Source organism: Podarcis filfolensis (assembly GCF_964270895.1).
Source record: "Podarcis filfolensis genome assembly, chromosome: 4".
Classification (NCBI taxonomy): domain Eukaryota; kingdom Metazoa; phylum Chordata; class Lepidosauria; order Squamata; family Lacertidae; genus Podarcis; species Podarcis filfolensis.
The window spans coordinates 79,670,945-79,692,548 of NC_139607.1; the positions used below are offsets into that span (position 1 = coordinate 79,670,945).

The window sequence follows — 21,604 nt, forward strand, 5'->3', positions numbered from 1 at the left end:
TATGACTAATCAAGGGACGCGGGTGGCGCTGTGGGTTAAACCACAGAACCTAGGACTTGCCGATCAGAAGGTCGGCGGTTCGAATCCCTGTGACGGGGTGAGCTACCGTTGCTCGGTCCCTGCTCCTGCCAACCTAGCAGTTCGAAAGCATGTCAAAATGCAAGTAGATAAATAGGTACAGCTCCAGAGGGACGTGAGGGGCAGATGGGGCTCGCCAACCTGGAAAAGCAGCCTATCTAGGAGAAGGAAAACTCTCATCCTAAACCTCCGCTCCCTTGCAGGGTATTTTTGAGAGAAGAAAAGGCTAAGGAGTAAACCCTACACAAATCCAAAGTGGAATCTCTAAGATAGTTGGATGGCACCTTGTACACCTCTTTCCGGCAAATCCTGAAGCCAAGCTGGTGCCAGATGTATTGCTCTGCTTTCCCTTGGACTACATCAGCGAGGCTGAGAGGGAAGCCTTGTCTGGGCAGCCCAGGACCTACATTCACACTGCCCAGGCTTGCGTCCTGGAAAGGTCACTTCAGTGCTGCTTGACTTCATCCCCGGAGGCACACACCATTGTCTCTTGAGACAGATGGATGCCACCATGCAATGTGTGCTATTGGGCACTTCTCATTCGAAGGCTAAGCAAATACCCAGGACTTCCCTATTTGATACAAACATAGAGGAGCCCTGATTGATCAGGCCAATTGTTGTTGTTTAATTGTGTCCGACACTTCATGACCCCATGGACCAGAGCACGCCAGGCAGTCCTGTCTTCCACTGCCTCCCACAGTTTGGTCAAACTCATGTTCCTAGCTTTGAGAACACTGTCCAACCATCTCATCCTTTGTCGTCCCCTTCTCCTTGTGCCCTCCATCTTTCCCAACATCAGGGTCTTTTCCAGGGAGTCTTCTCTTCTCATGAGGTGGCCAAAGTATTGGAGCCTCAGCTTCAGGATCTGTCCTTCCAGTGAGCACTCAGGGCTGATTTCCTTCAGAATGGAGAGGTTTGATCTTCTTGCAGTCCATGGGACTCTCAAGAGTCTCCTCCAGCACCGTAATTCAAAAACATCAATTCTTCGGCGATCAGCCTTCTTTATGGTCCAGCACTCACTTCCATACATCACTACTGGGAAAACCATAGCTTTAACTATACGGACCTTTGTTGGCAAGGTGATGTTTCTGCTTTTTAAGATGCCTATCTTAAGAAGGCCTATCTAAATGTCCAGCATCCTTCTCTCACAGTGGTCAGGAGGTTGGAAACCACTTGGGAAAGCCCACATGTAGGACCTGATGGCAGGAGTGCTCTGCCTACTTGAGAACCCCAAGCAACTTGTATTCAGAGGTCTCTGATGGTGGAGGTAGAACACAGCCAACATGGCTGGTTTGCATCAATAACCTTACCCTCCACGATTATCATCATCAGATACTTGCTTGGAAAGAAGTTTTAACCTCTGCAGCAAAACGTGCAACAACAGCAGCAAGCCAAGAAACCAAACAACACCCACCCTGATAAATTTAGGTTTGGGGAATATTCCCTCTTGCTATGTGTGCTCAGAAACATTCGCCATCTCCTTTCCCTGACAGCTGGGGGATGCCTTCAGGATGACAGATTGTCAGTGCAGTCAGTGACTTGGAATGTGTCATGTGTGTATATTTTTAGTTGGAAAGGAATGAGTGAGTCCCTTTCGCGCCTTGGCATCTTGAAGAAACGTAAGATGAAGAGACGCTTCATGCTCATGAAAGCCCCATGCAGGAATCCAGCCTATTGTCTCTGCTGGGATAGCGTCAGATGCTTTCTGTAATTCTCAGCTGCTTTAAAATGCTGTTGTGAGAGGGAAATGACTTGAGATGAATCAGTCTGCAGCAATTTGCACAGGTATAGGTTAGTGACAACAGTTGATATATTTCTTCACCGTTCATGCTGAGTAACTGTTGGGAGAGAAGAGGATACCAGACATTTCTTTTTCTTGCTCTTTTCCATGGATGAAATTAAGGGAGGGACTTTAACTCAGCGGCAGAGCATCTGTTTAGCACGTAGAAGCTCCCAGGTTAGTTTCCAGCATCTCCAGTTAGGCCAGGGAGAGACTATGTCTGAAATTCAAAGTGCTGGTATTGACCTATAAAGCCTTACACAACTCAGGACCTCAGAAACGTAAGGACCGCCTCTCCCCAGACAAACCGACCTGGACCCTTAACTTGTCATCCGAGGCCCTTCTCTATGCCCTCCCTCCTGAAGAGGTTTGGAGGGTGGCAACACGAGAACAGGCCTTTGCTGTGGTGGCTCCCTGTCTGTGGAATGCCCTCCCCAGAGAGACTCACCTGGCACCATCATTACATGTCTTTAGGCGCCAGGCAAAAATATTCCTCTTTACCCAGGCTTTCGGCTATTAAATAATCTATGGCCTATTAAATGTGTGTGTGGTGGGCTGTTACTACAATTGTTTTATTATTACACTATCTATTATTATGCTTTGTGCTATGTTTTTATTATTCTGTTCCATAATAATAATAATGATAATAATTTATTATTTATACCCCACCCATCTTGCTGAGTTTCCCCAGCCACCCTGGACGGCTCCCAATCGAGTGTTAAAAACAATACAGCATTAAATATTAAAAACTTCCCTAAACAGGGCTGCCTTCAGATGTCTTTTAAAGATAAGATAGCTGCTTATTTCCTTCACATCTGAAGGGAGGACGTTCCACAGGGCGGGCGCCACTACCGAGAAGGCCCTCTGTCTGGTTCCCTGTAACCTCACTTCTCAAAATGAGAGAACCTCCAGAAGGCCCTCAGCGCTGGATCTCAGTGTCTGGGCTGAAAGATGGGGGTAAAGTTCATGATGTTGTACACCACCCTGGGATCTTCTGATAAAGGGCGATATATATAAATCTAATAAATGATAAATCCTTGGGAGCCTTTGCCAGTTAGTGGAGACAATGCTGAGCTAGGTGGGCCAATGGCTTGACTTGCTGTGAGGCAACTTTCTTTATTCCTGGGTTTTTTGCCCCTGGGTCACATGGGTGACATGCTCTCAATATATGTCTGTGTGTCTGTAGAGAGAGAAACCAGAAGAAAACCCTAACTTACTTGGCAGAAAGCCCCTCCTAAAAATGGGGGGGGGTCTTCTGCATTTTCAAAGGCTGCTGTCCATGAGCTTGTTTGAAGCCCCATGCAGTGTCTTGGAAATGAAAGGGATCTAAATGATCTTAAACGCCACATCTGGTCTATTACTCATTTCCATGCTCACCCCCCCCCCCAAAAAAAACTTCTGGCATGTGCATTCACAAGTACAGTCAGGCTTCTGGTGATCTAAAGGTGGAAGATGTTTGTTTGTTTTAATTAGTATTAGTAGTACAGTACATTTTCTGCCATTATGCAGATGAGAAGATAATGGTGCAGAGGACTCGTATCACTTGCCCCAAATCACATCTGTTGAAGCACGCTTGGTCATCATGTGCTTCTCTAAGGCGAGATAAATCTCTTGTTCCTTGGGGTTACTGATGTTACCAAAGGATATGGGGCATTTGTGGTCACTAGACTCTCAAGCAAGATGAATTATTTCCTTTCTAGTATTACAATGATTTCCCCTCTAAGAAGGTTACGTTTGCCTTCAGAAATCGGCACATTCTTTTAACTGCGAGTCCTGCAAACTTAAAGAATGCCGCCGGAAATATATCAAGTGCAATCCCTCATATACAATTGCCTGGGAAAGATGGAAGCCTCCAAGTTAATTATTAATCGACTCAGAAAGATTTCCGGGCATACTTTGCTGATAAAGCGCTTGCTGCATGGAGAATGGGATTGTGTATCTGCGAGAAATGGAAGGGAAAGAGAAGAGCTCTCAACTCCATTTTGGCAATGTAACCTTCAAGAGGCTGGTTTGCCTGTAATAACCGCGGCTCCAGAGAGCTGATTGCAAAACACTGGGAGACAATCTCAATCAGGAATATTTCTGCCGCTGGCAGTCAGCGCTGACAAGAACCTTTTCAGTTGCTTAAAAATGGCTCGCAGCAAACTCCTTTTCCATTGACACACTCCTTGGTTTTAAATTCCCAGCAAATATTAATTATTTCACACAGCCCAGCTTTGCACAGAAAAAAAACCACGCAGTTCATCTTTGTAAAATGATGTAACTATCTGTAAGTATTCTTTACTCCCCTCCACTCTCTCGCTCTCCATTGCCTATAGTGCTGTTTGCATTAAAGTAAAAGTAGCCTTGATAATGAAACTGCAACAAGTTATTGGAAAGTCTGGAGGAAGGAGAGAAAATGGGAGCGGAAGCACTGTAGTCAGTGGTAGAGCACAAGCTTTGCATGCAGAGGGTCAAATTAAATCCATGGCATCTCTGGTTAGCAGGTGATAGGAGCAGGCTCTGCCTCTCAGGACAGATATTAGAACAAATATCTCCTCTAGGGCTGAGAGAGAAATCCACTTCACCATTTAAATCCAGTTCACCATTTAAAAGGAAACCTACGTAATCCACACTTTCTGAAACAAGAAGCAAACAGAAGCACGGCCCTCTTTTGAAATGCTCACTTTTCTGAATTTTGACATGCACAGAAATGTATATATTAGTGTAAAGCGTGTATATGAACGCATAGATTAGTGAAAATAACATACAAAAATGCACAATATTGTGGAATATTTAAAATGACATTATATATTATGGGAGATTGCATTGCAAATATGTGTATATTACTCAAAATTGCATCCAAAGATCGTGTATTAGGAGAAATTTGCACTAGAATGATGATGAATTTTCATGAGGACTCACAAACTGATGTGGCTGGTTGAAGGACCGAATTTAATATTTTTTTGGGGGGGGGGAGAGAAACCTCAGTGGACGTATTCATCCATCCCTAACTGTAAGGCAGCTTCACTCTGTCTATAGAAGTGCAGTCTAACTTACCTGCTTACAGCCTTACCTACACACAATTTGGTTATGGCTCATGGCTTGTTTGGAGTGAAATAAACCACAAGATGTAATGCTAAGCCAAACCAGTAGTGAAATGAGCTGGAGAGAAGTGGCGTACCAGCATTTTTCTTGCTGTTACCAGGCTTGTTCATTCACACTAAGCCATTGTTTGCCTTAGTGTTGTGTGCGAACCAGGCCAGTATTTGACAGCCATCCAAAACAAAAATGGAATGTGGACAAATCCAGGGGGGCAAAATCAGGAACTCTTCCTTAGAATACACCTTATGAAGTTTCAGAGTCAACAACAGCAGGACACAATTGATTTCACAGCTGAATGTCTCAGCCCTGCCCCCCAGAAAGAGGGCTAGCACAAGATTAGGAATTCAAGGCCAGTTGGGCATTACTTTTCCTAGTGTGGCAGATGAGCTGGATAATTGCAAGGGGACACAGCTAGCTGACTACACAGCTTGTCTGGAATAACTTTAAGGGATGGCGAGTTTGGTAAGAAGTGAATTCTTACTGTAGTCAGTAAAAGAAACTCTGGTGATATTTGTGCCCAATCCCAGTTTTTGCATTGCCGCTTTATTGCTGGGTCTGCAATAATGGTCCCTCCAGGTGCCCTTTTCATTGTTCTTATTAACGTCTTTTATGATGGTTTGTGCTCATGAGAGCAGTTATACACAATCCCACTTTAAATACTGTTTGCTCCCACGGAAGTTTTGGGGGACGCATCATGCTTCGCTTCCTATCAGTGCATGCCCTATAACACCCTACTGAAATCCTGTAACTTTTTATACCATAAACATTCCACTTTCTTTTCTTTTTTTTTTTTGTCCCGGTTTTGTTGCGCTATACTGCAAGAGTGCCGCTCCAGACGGCAGCGATGCAGTAACATCGGGCAAGCATCACATGATCTTTAATAAGGCAACGATCTAGTATAAATCCATCACTAATGCACTGTTATTACATCAGTAACATGTTACAGAATACAGTACAGTCTAAAAAACCCCAGTCTTGGAGGGGCACTGAGCCAAGTTCCATTTCTGCCTGGTAACACAAAACCAGGAATATGCATCTTTTTCCTTATAGTAACTGTTGAGGGAAAAGACATCACATTGCCTATTTTTTCTCTCTCTCAGATTGAGGTCTCTGTGCCTTATGTTCCTTTCCCCCCTTCTATAAAATGATTCTTTACTCACTGTTATGACGTTGAATTACCTGCACACCTTTAGATGTCACTATCAGATAAACTAAATGAGTATGACTCCATGAGAGGAATAAATGGATGGAACTTGCAAACTGAGCCTCTAAAATCTATGGATCTGGACCCCTACATTGGACCAACCGTCAACCTTTCCACCTGCTGCAACGCGGGGATTAGCTATAATCTACATATGTCAACTACAAAGCCAAAGGTCGTGACCTGTGTGTTAATTTATGTTAGGGGCGGAAGAAGAAACAACATTTGACTGACAAGATGACTAATGCAAAAAAGCACTTGGCATCTTTTAAAAATTATCGGGGTATTTGCTACAGTGGCAGGAAAAGTAGATTTGATAGTTTCTCTAGACTCTAAAGTTAGAATCGCTGTAGGTAGAAACTTGGAGATCTGGAGTGTGGATTTCGCTAGATTATTTTGGATGGAAATTACGCGTCGTGAAAGAAACCACATGAAAGTACTGGGTGCAGTTCCTTCCTAAGTCACTTAAAAGCTAAACTAGAAAGCTGCGATATGGAATTTATTAAGAACTACTATATGTTGCCAAGATTTGTGTTGCCACTAATTTAAAAGAAAGAAACCTCCTACTGTTTGCTTGATTGTTTGGAGCAGATGCAGAAAGTCGCTGAGATCATGAAGTTATCAAATTATATTAGAATCAAAGAAGGAGAACAGCAAATAGATTGTGGAGAAACTGGGCTTTATTTGTCCAGTATTGGAATGTTCAGTCATTCTTTTTATGTTCTTCATTGTAGACCATCTTTTGTTGAATTGCTCTGACCCAGATTTATTTATTTTGTTTTTAAAAAAATATATTGGATTCAGTTCCATTGGAAACAGTTGAATCCGTTCCCAAAATATTAAGAGAGGCAGTTTGTCCTGTTTTATGTATACTGAATGACTGAAAAAACGATTACGGCAAAGAGGAATTCTTAGGCTTTCTTGTATCACAAGATGAATGTTATTTTTAAAAACAAAGCTTTCCTCCTACATTTTGAAGTTCCTCTATTGATGGACTTTCCAAGCAGCAGAATTAATCTGCTTTCCTTCTTATTTATTGATCCAGAAGTTAAGCATTTTCCCCACCTAATTTACCAGGGCTTTTTTAACCCCAGTGGACACTTCACCTTGGGGACATGCATTCCGTTCACCATAGTTCTGAACTACATCCATTCCAACACAGTAGTGTTGGGCCTGCTTCATAGGAAATGGCCCTCACAGGGATGCTGCTTAAATTTGCATCAGCAGCACCTTTTGTGATCTTTTGTTGGCTTTGCCTTTATGCATTAAAAAAAGGAAAGTAATAATACGAGGTGAAGATTTGCATTAAATTTGCATGTGCCTAATTTATAAGGGCACATGCTAATTTAGAAATGGTTACTATGGTCTGTACGCTACATCTCATCGTAATGAACATAGGAAAAGCATGCTGGATCAGGCCAGTGACCCATGTAGTCCTGCATGCTGGTCTCACCCTGGACAACTGGATGCCTGTGGTAAACCAGCACAAGATCACTTTCCCCTCCTGTGGTTTCTAGAAACTGGTACTCAGAAGCATTACTGCCTCTAAATGAGGAGGCAGAACCCAGCTATCGTGGCTAGTAGACTTTGTGCAGAGCTAAGACTATATTGGTCGTAATGTTAATGCATGACATTGATCTTGAGATTTTTGCTTCTGAGTAGTACGTCCCCATGAGTAGTACGCCCCCATGGCCCTGATATGCCACACACAGAAGTTGCCGTACCAAGATTGACATTCATGGAACCTTCTCTAGCAGGGCAAATAACAGCTTCAGGTGGAGATTTAGGGCAGGAGGATACAGAGGAAGTGGATCTTTTGTTGGCCTGGACCCAGCCCATTTAGGCTTAAGTGATGACACCCATGGCTTTCCTAAACAATTTCCCTATTTCTTCTCCTGAGAACTTTTACAACCGCCTTGGAAATATCTTGTTGTTGTTGTTGTTGTTGTAATTATATGAAGAATGGGCCATAAATGAATACGCGCACATTTAGTAGTTAATAAAACAGTCTTTAAGGGAGATGGAAAAGAGGCATGACTGACAAGTGAACCATCTCATTCAATTCACCATCTATCATGTAGATTGCACAAACAGGAGGAAAGGCAGACCCATGCCAAGGGGCCTTGCCATGACTTTTCTTTGTTGTTGTTGTTTAGTTGTTTAGTCGTGTCCGAGTCTTCGTGACCCCATGCACACCAGGCATTCTGTCTTCCACTGCCTCCCGCAGTTTAGTCAAACTCATGCTGGTAGATGCTGGTAGCTTCAAGAACACTGTCCAACCATCTCGTCCTCCGTCGTCCCCTTCTCCTTGTGCCCTCCATCTTTCCCAACATCAGGGTCTTTTCCAGGGAGTCTTCTCTTCTCATGAGGTGGCCAAAGTATTGGAGCCTCAGCTTCAGGATCTGTCCTTCCAGTGAGCACTCAGGGCTGATTTCCTTCAGAATGGAGAGGTTTGATCTTCTTGCAGTTCATGGGACTCTCAAGAGCCTCATGACTTTTCTTTAGAGTAGATTTATCTTAGGTCAAAAGTAAGTTGCCTCCACAACAGCAGGAGGTCCTTTACTTTTACCTTTACCTTTACCTATTTCTTGGGACGATTCTCGAGTCTGAAAAGTACCCACACACCAGGCTGTTTATTTTATTGTCAGATATATTAGTGAGATTTTCAGCAAAGTTACCATTCTTTCCTCCTTCCCCTGTCCCAACTTTTATCTGCCCCCACCTTCCACCCAGCTGTCACCCCCAATCTTCATTCTGAACAATTATTTCTACTAATGTGCTTCTACAAAACTGAGTGGAAAGTCATGGAACCAGAGGGCATATTCCTGACCTTAAGTCCTAAGGCAATCTACTGGTCATTTACTGTGAGATTTGTCTCTCTCGCAAGACTTACAGGGGTTTTTTTACCCTGAGGAAAGAAGTCTTGAAAAATTGTAATTCAGCTAAATGTAGTACAGTATAAAAGTATCTAGAAAATTTTATACACACACACACACACACACACACACCCAGAGGTCTCAGGGCAGTTCACAGAATACTCTAAAATCTACAGCTATATGAAATCACAGCGTTTTCATAATGCGATTAGTTAAGTATTACAAAGCCCTGGAACTCTCTTTCTTTTGGTGGTTTATACTTAGGAAGCCCATTGCACCATCTAGCCCAGTATTAACTGCACTAATTGGCAGCATTTTTCCAAGATCTCAGTCAGGGATTATTCCCAGCCCCACTTTGAAGGTACCAAATTGGATAATGGAAACATTTGCATGAAAAGCATGTGCTCTACCACAAATCTACAGATCCCTGATGTCATTCAGGGATGAACCACCAGTGGGGTTGTTGGGGAGGCCACTGTGTGTTGTTCAAACCACTGGCTCTTCCTTCCTTCCTTTTTATTTTATTTCGCAGTTTCAAGCATTTAGGTTACAATCCTATGCATACTAGGGATTAATGGGGCTCTCTGTTGTTGACCAATGCCTGTCTTACATGCATTCCTTCATAAATCGAGTCTCCTTTCTGAATTTTATCTAACCCACATGTTTTTAATAAGGATTTTGGAGTGTACCTTAACCTAAAATTATTATTTAGCTGAAAAGTGTATCTCAGAATTCAGAGGAGTGTGAAAAATGAAGAACGAATGTGTTCTGTGTATTCGTCCAGTTCACTTAAAAATGCAAGCATAACAAAACCTTTGAGTGTCCCTAGCGTATGCCCTACTGGTGAGGAAGGGGAGAACTACACATGAGCCACAGGACCACCATTGAAAGAAGGATCCTGAGAGCACCTCCTCTTCTCCCCCAACATGTAGGAAAGGCACAATATGATGTAACTGTGGTCCGAATTTCTACACATCCACCGCAGTGAAATTATGCCACACCATTTTCTTTTCCTATCCATTACCAGACAGAGAGAAAGAGACATGGGGATGCTACATTTATGGTGCTCCCAGCTTAAGGGGCAGCATATCCTGTTTTGCTGCTTGGGGTGGAATGGGAGGTGCTGCCCTGCTATCACCACCTGTGCCTGCCACTCTGCTACCTCTGCTGCTGGCAGAGAAATGGTGGCTACATTAGCACTGCCTATCTGGTGAGATCTCATGGACTGCATGAGATATGGCACAAATTCAACAAGATCTTGCCCAAAATCAGCACTGATGCTTGCACCGCATCTCTGCCAGCAGCAGAGGTAGTGGGGTTGGCAAGCTGCCCCAAGGGCTTCTGCCTCCAGAGGCAGCCATCTCACCCTGCCTAGTGGCTGTGCCGGCCCTGCGCCGGCTCTTGGTATTTTGCAGGAGGGATTTGAGCACATCTCATAAATTTAAGTTTCTGCAGTTCAAGTGCTTTGTTGCCTTAGTGCAACAAGCCCATGTTAAAAGCACGCAGACGTTTGCAGTTAGGAAAGTGACAGGGATGTGGGATGAATGAATGAATGATTCATAGGAAGACATACAGTGGTACCTCTGGTTGCAAACGGGATCTGTTCCAGAGCCCCATTCACAACATGAGCAGAACGCAACCCAGGTCTGCGCAGGTCGCGATTTGCCACTACTGCGCATGCGTGTGACGTCATTTTGAGCGTCTGCACATGCGCGAGCGGCAAAACCCAGAAGTAACCCTTTCCAGTACTTCCGGGTCACCACGGGATGCAACCTGAAAATGCTCAACCTGAAGCAAATGCAGCACGAGGTATGACTGTATAAACATCCCACAAGCAATTCAGGAATTAATGTTCATTTATATTGTGATATTCTTACTGTGGTATTGTTATTGAAGAATGTTTATTATTTGTTCATAACCACCCTGCAAACAAATCAGAAAAAATGCTCAAATATCCAAATTATATATTCAAAGCACAGTCATGGCTCCCCCCCCCAAAAAAAAGTCCTGGGAACTGTAGTTTTTAAGGGTGCTGGGAATTGTTATGCAATCACCCTCACAGAACCACAATTCCCAGAGTTCCCTGGGAAGAAGAATTTATTGTTAAAGCTCTTTAAATTTCTTATGTGGATGTGCATGAGCTTTATGCAAGCAAATCAGGGTGCATGCTCGATACCAAGAAGTGCTTGGTAACTGCCACACATCTCCAGTGAAATCTTAATTTTGTCCTAAGTCCCATTGATTGTTCAAATAAACACGCAGAGACTCTGGCTGCCTATCTTCTGATTCCTAGCTCCTCAGAAAATGCTGCAAACAGAATTTTCAAGCTGTGCAGCATTTCTTTTTATGTTTCGTAGGGGAGGGGAAAGCTAATCAATTTCCAAAAAAGCTCAAAAGATAATTTTTGAAAGTTTTTTTAAAAAAAACAACCCACTTTGGTTGGTGAAATGATTTCATGTGCTTATAGTGTACTGTGTGTTTTGGCAAATGAATTGCTTAAACTGTAAGACCCTTTGAGCTTTAGCCAATAGTGTGTATAGAAGAAGAAGAAGAAGAAGAAGAAGAAGAAGAAGAAGAAGAAGAAGAAGAAGAAGAAGGGGGGCAGTGCATTTTCCCAAAAATGGGTTGAAATGCTTTTCAGGTGGAGAAGGTAAAGAGGAGCACAGAAGGGAAATACATATTGAGGGCCAAAGGAGACATTACGTTAAATGCATTATTATATTTAACGTGCACCTTTTCTGGAAAAGGAAAATTGCCACTGCTCTGCCACGGTCTTGATGACCTCCCTCCTCCAGTTTCTATTTGCATTAGCTCCAGTTGGAACAACTGGAGTATTCCTCCCAGGATGAGCTATCCTCTGTCATAATATCCTATTGCACAATTAAGCAGAAGGGCCAATATTGGATTTTGTTCTTCTCAGACATTTTTATACATCCTAAAGCATAAGAGAAATATAATACTGTCTTCATACTCCATGCTTCTGATATACTTGAAGGAAGGCTTTCCATTTCCGTAAACCCAAAGTGTACAAAGTTGGCAGGTGCTTTGTCCTTCTTTCACGGTGCCTTTTCATTTATTTCATTGTTTGCATTCTGCTTGGAGCAGGATATTTGGAAACCTATTTCATCCTGTTCTGTTTTGACAAATGTTTGTATACCAACTCCCTAACATTCCCCTTTGCCAGGCTAAAATCTCCTAAGTAATTACATTCGTTCTGGAGCCAAGTAGATCCTAAGACACACGTCCCAGTGCCACATCTCCCAGTATAGCATTGCAGAGAGCCAATCTCTACCGCCAGTGAGATCTTTGGGGACATGTCCCCCCTTTCATTATGGAAAAGACAGAATCTTGTTGCTTGTAGAGATAGCAGCTAATGGCCTGGTTCACCTTAGTTAACATTAACGATAGTTACAGCTGAGGCATCTGGCCAACGATCACTTAAACCTGGGTTTATTACATCACAAAATAATTAAAAGCACCAGCAACAACAGCCGAGCCTGGATTCTAGTTTGGATTTTTTTGCCATTCTTTCTTTGCACCTCTGTCAGCAGCTCCTTAAGCATATTTAAGGAGCAAGTCTGGATGTGCACATAGTGCTACATTTTGATGAATGTTAACTGAGGTTTATAAACCAAATACAGACTTTGCTTAACGAGTTTATAAGTCATAATTAAGCTGATGACCTGGGTTCTCACATAACAGTAAGCTATGGTTTAATGAAGCATATTTTAATGAACTATGGTTTAGCGTTACATGCAAACCCAGCCATTCTCTGTGTGTGTTTTGTTACAAACTTAGCTTCAATTGCATCAACCCTCATCCCCATATAGGAGAAATGCTGTTGCTCCGTGGTAAAGCATCTGCTTTGCATGCAGAAAGTCCTGGGTTCAACCCCTGGCGTTTCCAGGCAGGGTAGGAGGCATCTCTGTGTGAGAATCTGAAGAGCTCCTTCCAGTCATTATAGAAAGCAGGGTGCTGTATTGAAGCAATGAGATGGCTTCGTATAAGGCAGCTTTCTATGCTCCTATATGGGCAGAGATTAGAGAGTATGAGTGGCAACCAGAAAATTAGGAGATTCCCAACTAGTAGCTGACTAATACTTATAATGCAAGGGCATGTCATTTACCCCCCAGCATGACATGTTACTGTGACACTCCACTTTTAATCTTAGGGGTCTTCTTTCCCCATAGCTCCTGTGCTTCAGAGTTACTACTTCCAAATTAGAAATGTAGCTAATTCTCATTTGTGAAGTTGCCTGAAACTAACCATGATGCTAAAATACTTTCGGAAAACAAATACAAAGCCTTTGATAATAAGACACACACAACACAGTGTCTAAAAATCCAGATTCCCCCCTCCCCACAAAAAAAAGCCAAGCCCTTGTCTGTATGTCTTCGCTATAATCCTTTCCTTCATCAGCAGAGAACTTGCCTGTAAGACGTATATATAATTCATGGCTTCAAAATGTCAGTACAAATGCTGCCTGGTTTTTAAAAAGGCTAGCAGATTGTTTCAAACCACATTAAAGCGTATCCTTCCCTTCGTGCGAGTAGCTGGTCAATTACACACTGGTGAACACCGTATCGTAAAAAAATCACAGTCTGGATTGATTGCAGGCTTCAAGTGAGAAGATGCTGCAGAGTCTCATTAACATACACCAAGCTATTAATAGTGATAGTCATGTTATATTCCTGGGGAGTACAGCAATGGCCTCAATTATTAGAGTGAGGGAACAGAACAAAGAAGTTCTTTGGGAAGGACCTACAAGACCATTTAAGGGTGTAGACGGACAGAAAATTTGTAGAGCAGTTGGGCTGGTTAAGAAGTTCTCTCAGTTGCAGTCAGTGTAAACATGGAACTCAGAAAGGGCGGGGGGAAATGTGCAAGTCTGTGACTGATGGATTGCAGCTCAGTGGCAGAGCACAGAGCACATGCTTTGATTGCAGAAAGTCCCAGGCTCCGCTGCTGGCTTCTGCAGTTAAAAGGATCATCTAGCAGCAGATAGGAAAGTTCTAGTCAGGAGGTCCTGTTAGGAAATAATGGAAAGACACAGTCAATTAAAATAGATAATGCAGAGGTAAATAGGAAAATTGTGAATTTTGCTTACAAGAGACATCCAAAATTCTACCCTGGAGGTAGAAGATGGGCTGTTTTTTAAGATTATAATTAAGCTAAATACAGTATAAAAGCTTGTTGGAAATGTTCTGAAACAGGGGCAGGGAACCTTTTTAGCTCAGCTGGTCGGATAGTTATTTCTCCCCTTTGAGGGCCACAATTTGACAGGTGGGTGGAGCCACCCTTCTGTCAATCACCTGTCGTCCTTTTGCCCACAAGGGTCTTCAGGAGCCCTTTTCAAAGTGCCTTTTTGATCATCACTTTGAAAGGGGATTTTAGGACACTGCCATTCATGTCCCCACCTCTGTTCTAAAATCCCAAGTGGCATGAAAACTTTTGTTAAATATTATGAAGCCCTGAAACTTTCAGTAGTTTTAAAAGGTAATAAAACGTACACAGGAAGCTGCTGAGTGAGACCATTATTCCATCTAACTCAGCACTGTCTACACGACAACAGCTCATCTGAGTTTCAGACAGGAGACTTCCCCAACCTTACCTAGATGTGTCAGGGATCGAACCCAAGACCATTTGCATGCAGAACATAGAGCTGCCTATGGCCCTCAAACATGGTGCAGAACCTCCCGATAACCAGTCTCACAGCCTGCTCCACAGAAAATTAGGATGAGCTGCCATCCTCCTCCTTCAGACCACGACGCAAAATTATCCCTTTCAAAGGTCAGTCAATCCCAAGACAGCCAACAAAGAAACGTGTCCAGAGGAGGGCAACCAAAATGGTCAAAGGCCTGGAAACGATGCCTTATGAGGAACGGCTAAGGGAGCTGGGCATGTTTAGCCTGGAGAAGAGGAGGTTAAGGGGTGATATGATAGCCATGTTCAAATATATAAAAGGATGTCACATAGAGGAGGGAGAAAGGTTGTTTTCTGCTGCTCCAGAGAAGCGGACCCGGAGCAATGGATCCAAACTACAAGAAATAAGATTCCACCTAAACATTAGGAAGAACTTCCTGACAGTAAGAGCTGTTCGACAGTGGAATTTGCTGCCAAGGAGTGTGGTGGAGTCTCCTTCTTTGGAGGTCTTTAAGCAGAGGCTTGACAACCATATGTCAGGAGTGCTCTGATGGTGTTTCCTGCTTGGCAGGGGGTTGGACTCGATGGCCCTTGTGGTCTCTTCCAACTCTATGATTCTATGATTCTATGAAAAACCACCAGCATATTTCAATAGGAGATCCTGGTTCAATGCATGAGTCTTGTAGTCTAGTTAACAATGCAGTTAAGCTCCTGTACTTAGCTGTAAGACAATTCCACTGCACTGAAGGTTGGTGGGATTAGATCAGTTTAAATTCTGTGGTCTTGGGCTAAAGTGATACACATTTGTGTCTGTTCTTCAGCATAAGGGGAATTGATTCACTGAGCATTCTGAGCTCAGCATCCAGATGCAGGTTTTGGATACAGGGAGAGTTCTTGAATGGGTTTTATATGGCATTAGCAAGCAAAGGCTGCACGTGGTCCAGTTTTCTTCAACTGGAACTAGGCACATAGCCATTTTGAGCAGGCATACCTTTGTGTAAAATACTGCAGAGGCTATTCAGAAAAAGAGGGGAACTGTGCAACATCATTCATTCATCCATCCCATCTGGAAGCTTGGGGCATGTAAATTACGAAACAAAATTTATTCCATGAGACTATGCCTTTGCCTAGCTTTGTGCAGATAGGTTTTATAACCTAGGTGGTGCTCTGTGGGTATTTTTCAGAGTCGGTAATGGGAAAGAGGTGGTGTTAGCATGGGAATCACCAAGTTTGCAATGAACTGCCATTTGGAAGCGCTGTCCTTGATGAGAGGCCTAAGAAAATTCACTCTTAGTGCCTAGCTTGACTGAAGTCACTGTTTGAAATTTGCACTTCTGCGAATTTTGCAATGCAGTACTCCACCCAAGTAATGTGTACACAAATGTAACATTGGGGTAAAGTGCATAAGAAATGCATGTGTTCATGCAAATAACATACAAAAATGCACTATATTAGGGAACGCTGTTTTGCCAAAATGTGTATAATAGGCAAATATGAATATGAAAACATGTATATTAAGGAGAAATTTGCACTAAAATGCTAGTAAATTTCATTGAGGACTTTTTAAAATTAAAAATAAATAAATTGTGAATGGATGCGGAAATGTGGAAAACTGAATTTGGGATTGAATGAGTGAGGACCTGAGAGAAACCAGAATTGACAGGTCCATCCATTGCTGACAGTTGGTATCATTAAGGGGGCATCCTCAGTTGCACATCTGCCAACATCCTTCCCACAGGATCACTATGGTCACATAGGCTGGGTCAATAGAAAAATCCTTTCCCCCTCTGGAAATCCCTTTCTTGTACTCTTGTGATAGCTGTTCCTAAGCCAAGAAAATAATTGGCAAGCCAAGTGAATCTCGGGCACGTCTGTCATATTCATTATCTATAACAAGATGATGATGATGATAAATAAAACTATATTTTTTAAAAGGAAGATGATGCTACACTCCCATAACAAAGAATTCTTTTTCAGGCCATGTGCTCTTGAGCAGGATATGTTACTGGTATTGAGAAATTCATCTGTCACAAAGAGAATTTTAATCAGGATAGCTTATTAGTGAACTGCACATGAGATAAACAAACATGCTTTATTAGCCTGTTGTTGTTTTTAAAAAACTGTTTCTTAAATGCTTATTTGGCAAAGGCATGCAAAATGTGTGCAGAAGGAGAGCCTATATTGAGAATGTAACACATTCTCTGTACAGTATCCAGCCTGCCTGTAATTGGTGCCTGTGGCGATTGTTGATACCCTGATTACATCAGCTTTCCATGCCCTTTAGCAGGATTGGGGAAAAGCTTTCTAGTCCTCGGTAAGCTGCCTATTATCAAGACATCATAAATGTTCACATTTAGAAGAGACAATTTGCCATCCCAGCACCTTCAAGCGCTTAAACAAATTAGTTCCTACTATTTCAAGCATTAAATGCTCCATAATAATTATGTGTAAAGCCGTAAATTGCAATTAAAATAACTTAGGAACTTGTTCAAGTGAGGCCATTTTATGAATACATATTTTCCTGATCTTTTTATTAAAATGTATTCTACGGCAGGTGTGTGAGCTCTGTGGCTCAGGAAATCGGCAACAGGCCATGACCTTTCACCTCTAGGTCACCTGCTTGCATTTGGCTTGTGGCATTATAAAAAATAAAATAAAAAAGGATATTGATTCATAAACATTCTTTGTCAAATGGCTGTTTGGACTTATGCCTTAAAGGACAAGAGCCCCATCTCATCAATTCACATATAAACCAGAGGTCACCTAGTTAGATTTGCTGTGCTGAGGTAGCATTGTAGCTATTCTTCAAAACAGGCAGGATGAGATGAGTGACCAAGATAGTGGAATTTTGGAATGTAGGAGTTCATGGTGCAGGTTGGTTGAGGGGTTTTTAATGGTCCCTGGCATAAAATTCTACGTGCATGCTCACTTCAAAGTTATTGGTGTTTGTTTTGCCTACAGCACCACCCTTCTAAAAATGTTTGCAGACTTCCAGGTCCAGCAGGCATGGCTTTGGGTCAGGTTTGTGCACTGTTACCTGTCTTACAAATCCACCATCAGAATTTGTAGTCATAGCCATCCAGAGGTGCAGATCAAGGTGCCAAACACTAGGTATGAATTTTGCCTAAGGATTAAAGGCTAAGGCTGCAATCTGAATAATACTTAATAGTTTATTAAACCATAACCTAGTGTTACGTGTGAATCCAGAGCAGCAGCTTAAGTATGTTTTATTAGGTTGTGGTGAAAGGTTCCTTATTAAGCAATAGTTTGTGGTCAGCTTATAAACCTTCATTAATGTTAACCGTAGCATAGTGTTATTTGGGAACCCAAATCTCATTCTTAACTGTGGTTAAGGAGCCACCCCCACCCAAAAGCTACAGAGCCACAAAGTGAAGAGTGGTAATAAATAAATAAAATCAAAGCGCTATCTCTGTGATGTAATAAATCAGTGTTTAATAGGTTGTCTGCCTGATGCCTCAACTTTAACTATGGTTAACCTTAACCATAGTTTTACATTATGTGTGACCAGGCCACTGAAAGTTTGTTCTGAGCGAACATGTTTAGGGTTGTACTATATGGAAAAACAGCAAACACACACACACAAAAACTAGCAAATCTGCAAAATGGAGTGCCTCTTTCTCCGTATGGAACTGTGCCCTCCCTCGTCATTTCACACGCTCCATTTCTTATAGATGTTGCAGCTAATCTCAGATCTATGCTACGTCAGCCATAATATGGTGAGGTAATGAGAGCATGTCAACCTGGATTTCCAGTCTTAGCTCTTGAGCTCCCTTGCATTTGAATAAGGCCCTCTAACGTGAACTCAGAGAAGCTCTTTCATTTTGTAATTGTGTTATAAATAAGCGGCCCTGGCATTTCTGACAGGCAGGCAACAGTTAAGTGGAGAAAAGAAGTGCTCCTTTCCCAAATCAGAAAAGCCGTTTAATAACTCTGGGTCCATTTGCTCATAGCAGTGCCGCCGTTGTGGGCTGCATTCCCCAGGAGTTTGGCAAGGAGAGCTAGACTTGGCAAGCTTTCCGACCGACTCACCGAGTCGTGAGTCAACTGTGGGCAGTCTCCAGCATGCACAGCTTTAAAGGCAGTTAGCATTTCTTGTTAAAACTGGGACCTGGAGAAGGAAGACAGATGGGGTCCCCCCCTTATATCTCTGAGAACATTGCATATGTAGTCTCCACAAACAACAAGCTCTTTGCAAGCTATGCAGGACAGTTTGCAAGTTATGCCAAAGGTTCCCCACATCTGATTTAGGTAAACAGAACACAAACGCTTTGTGCTGATTGGCGGTTGACGAGGGAAAACTCTGCAATTCTAGTATATACGCCATTTTTCTATAACGCGGCGTAATCGCGACAACTTTGTCCAGTGTTGGAAAAGAATGTATAACACACGTATCCTGGTGAAGACACGAAAAGCTCTCACTATGCTTCATTGCCACCTGTGCAGTTCTTGCATAAATAAATATCATGTAATATTTCCATTTTAGAATACCAGTTTCTTCCTTTTAAAAAAAATCCTCATTTTGTTGTTGTTGTTGTTGGTGGTGGTTTGGACCCATCTAAATAGTAACTCCCTTGAAGTGAGCAGGCTTGATTATCCAGCAGAGGGTTATTTTTATAAAATACAGTTTTTCAGAATTGGATGTGGTTTCAAAAGATTTTGGTTTTGCCCATAAAATTCCCAGCAGCACCTGCAAATGATAAAAATGAGTTCAGGACGCTCCGTAAAATGTTACAAGTGATGTTTGTGTAGCAAAGCCAGATTCCTCTTTTTTTTTTTTCCTAGAGGAGGTTAATGTTTGGAAGAGTCAGAAACATATCCCAGCAACTCTCTGTAAAGTTGACATTGCTCCAAGGATACAGCATAAATCTTTCAGCAAAGTTTTCTTTTTTTTAAAGTACCAAATAGGACAGTATTGTCTAAGAAAGCAGGTAGAAGAGTTATAAAATAATCTCATAATACCTGGTTGGGGTGGGAGAAGTGATGCCACAGAATGGCAGATGAAAATCAGTACAAAGGTACCAGAATTTGTGCCTGCCAGTAAAATGTAATGTCTTGGTCCTAAAGACTGCAGTCTCAGGACAGCTCATCCAGGGGTGTCAACTTGAATAAAATATTGGTGGAGCCCAGGTATGCCCCACCCCACATAATTGATCACATGACGCAGCACACACACCCCATCTGAATGGCAATGCCCATCAAGTTTGGGAGGGCAGCCCCCTCAAATACTTTGTTGGGGGGATTGAAGGGACCTTAACCCCTAGGAGTTGTCTCCTATGAGCTCAACATCCTGCTGAGCTCTTACTAGCAGGGCACAAGTAAGAGAAGTAGAGTGTTAATTGCACACTGCCATCCTTTCCCAGTCAGGGAAGGAAAGGGGATTGATTTACACCAATTCCTGGATAGACATGCGTTTCTACCATGCTTGGGGGCATGATATCTGAAGAGCCACAAGTAAAAGGACAGATTACTTCAGTGTCCATGTTTGCTGCTGTAACACCATGCTGACTTTCACCTGGGGCTCATACTATCCATGCACCAAGTATTAATTGCAAGGGCATGCAGAGAGCTATTCTCAATGGCTGATCTCCAGCTGTAGAGCTCTGTTGTCTTACAGATTTTCCAGAAGCATAGATTTATAATACAGCAGCCCAGATCCAACACAGCTTGGCCTAACCAGAACTGGTCTGAACTCAGAGTAAAAGGGTGGTGTGCTTCTAGTCCATAAGGAAAAATTCCACCCAATCCCAAATCAGGGCAGTGCCTTTACTGGGCTGTTTGGTTGGTTTTGTGTAGGTGTATCCACCAGAAAAGGGACACGGGTGGCGCTGTGGGTTAAACCACAGAGCCTAGGACTTGCTGATCAGAAGGTCGGCTGTTCAAATCCCCGCGACGGGGTGAGCTCCCATTGCTCAGTCCCTGCTCCTGCCGACCTAGCAGTTTGAAAGCACGACAAAGTTCCGACGGGAAGGTAGACGCCGTTTCCGTGCGCTGCTCTGGTTTGCCAGAAGCGGCTTAGTCATGCTGGCCACATGACCCGGAAGCTGTACGCCGGCTCTCTTGACCAGTAAAGCGAGATGAGCGCCGCAACCCCAGAGTTGGCCACGACTGGACCTAATGGTCAGAGGTCCCTTTACCTTTACCTTTTTATCCACCAGAAGCCATGCATGCAGTGTTGTGGGCCTAGTTTTGTGGTACTCTGGCCTGGCTGAGATTAGACAGGCTTCCTCCCTGTTGAACTTCAAGCACCTGACATGTACCTTTCTTTTTCAGCAGACACTTTAAGGAAGTTTTCTGTTTTTGTGAGTAATTTTCATCCATTGGATGCTTTAAAAAAAGAAGAGTACACCCCTTAAGGACTTAGATAATTGTTGTTGGCAGCCATCTGCCTCAGGAGACAATGGAAGAGTGTGCGCCCTCAGGGGGAAAGATTTGAAGAGTTACAGCTCTTGCTGTGGTCTCCACAACCGATACAGGAGAGACATGTTTTCTTGCAGGTGGGGCAGATGAAGGCGTACAGTTGTGCTGCTACAGGTGCACCATGGCATTCATTTTCTCTGTGCTCCTCCCAGTGGTCATTCATTTTCTGTTCACTGCTGTGGATACACAACTTGATTGTCTGTTTCCAGGCACTGCGGTCGTCTGCAAGGGATTCAGCAGGATATAAACACCTAAGATAAAAGAAAGAATTTTTCCAGGACCAGTGGATCTTCATACTAGTTTACAAAAGATTTGTTATTTTAGTGCAATGATGCAAATTCTACAGATTGCCTCCCATCGCTTCAGCAGTGCGGCTCTATTTAAAAGAGAACAACTGTGAGCACTTATTTTTAGAACCCACCCAGCAGCTGTCTCCAGATGATGTCCACATTGCACACTCTCCTCTTCTTCAGTGCATAGAAAGAATGTTTGTGGCATGTTGAT

At 42.9% G+C, this 21,604-nt stretch overlaps 1 protein-coding gene across 10 annotated transcripts in view; it reads left to right on the plus strand.

Moving 5' to 3' along the window:
• ATP8A2 (ATPase phospholipid transporting 8A2) overlaps positions 1-21,604 on the plus strand; it is a 325,405-nt gene that overhangs the window by 181,143 nt on the left and 122,658 nt on the right. The window lies entirely within an intron of this gene.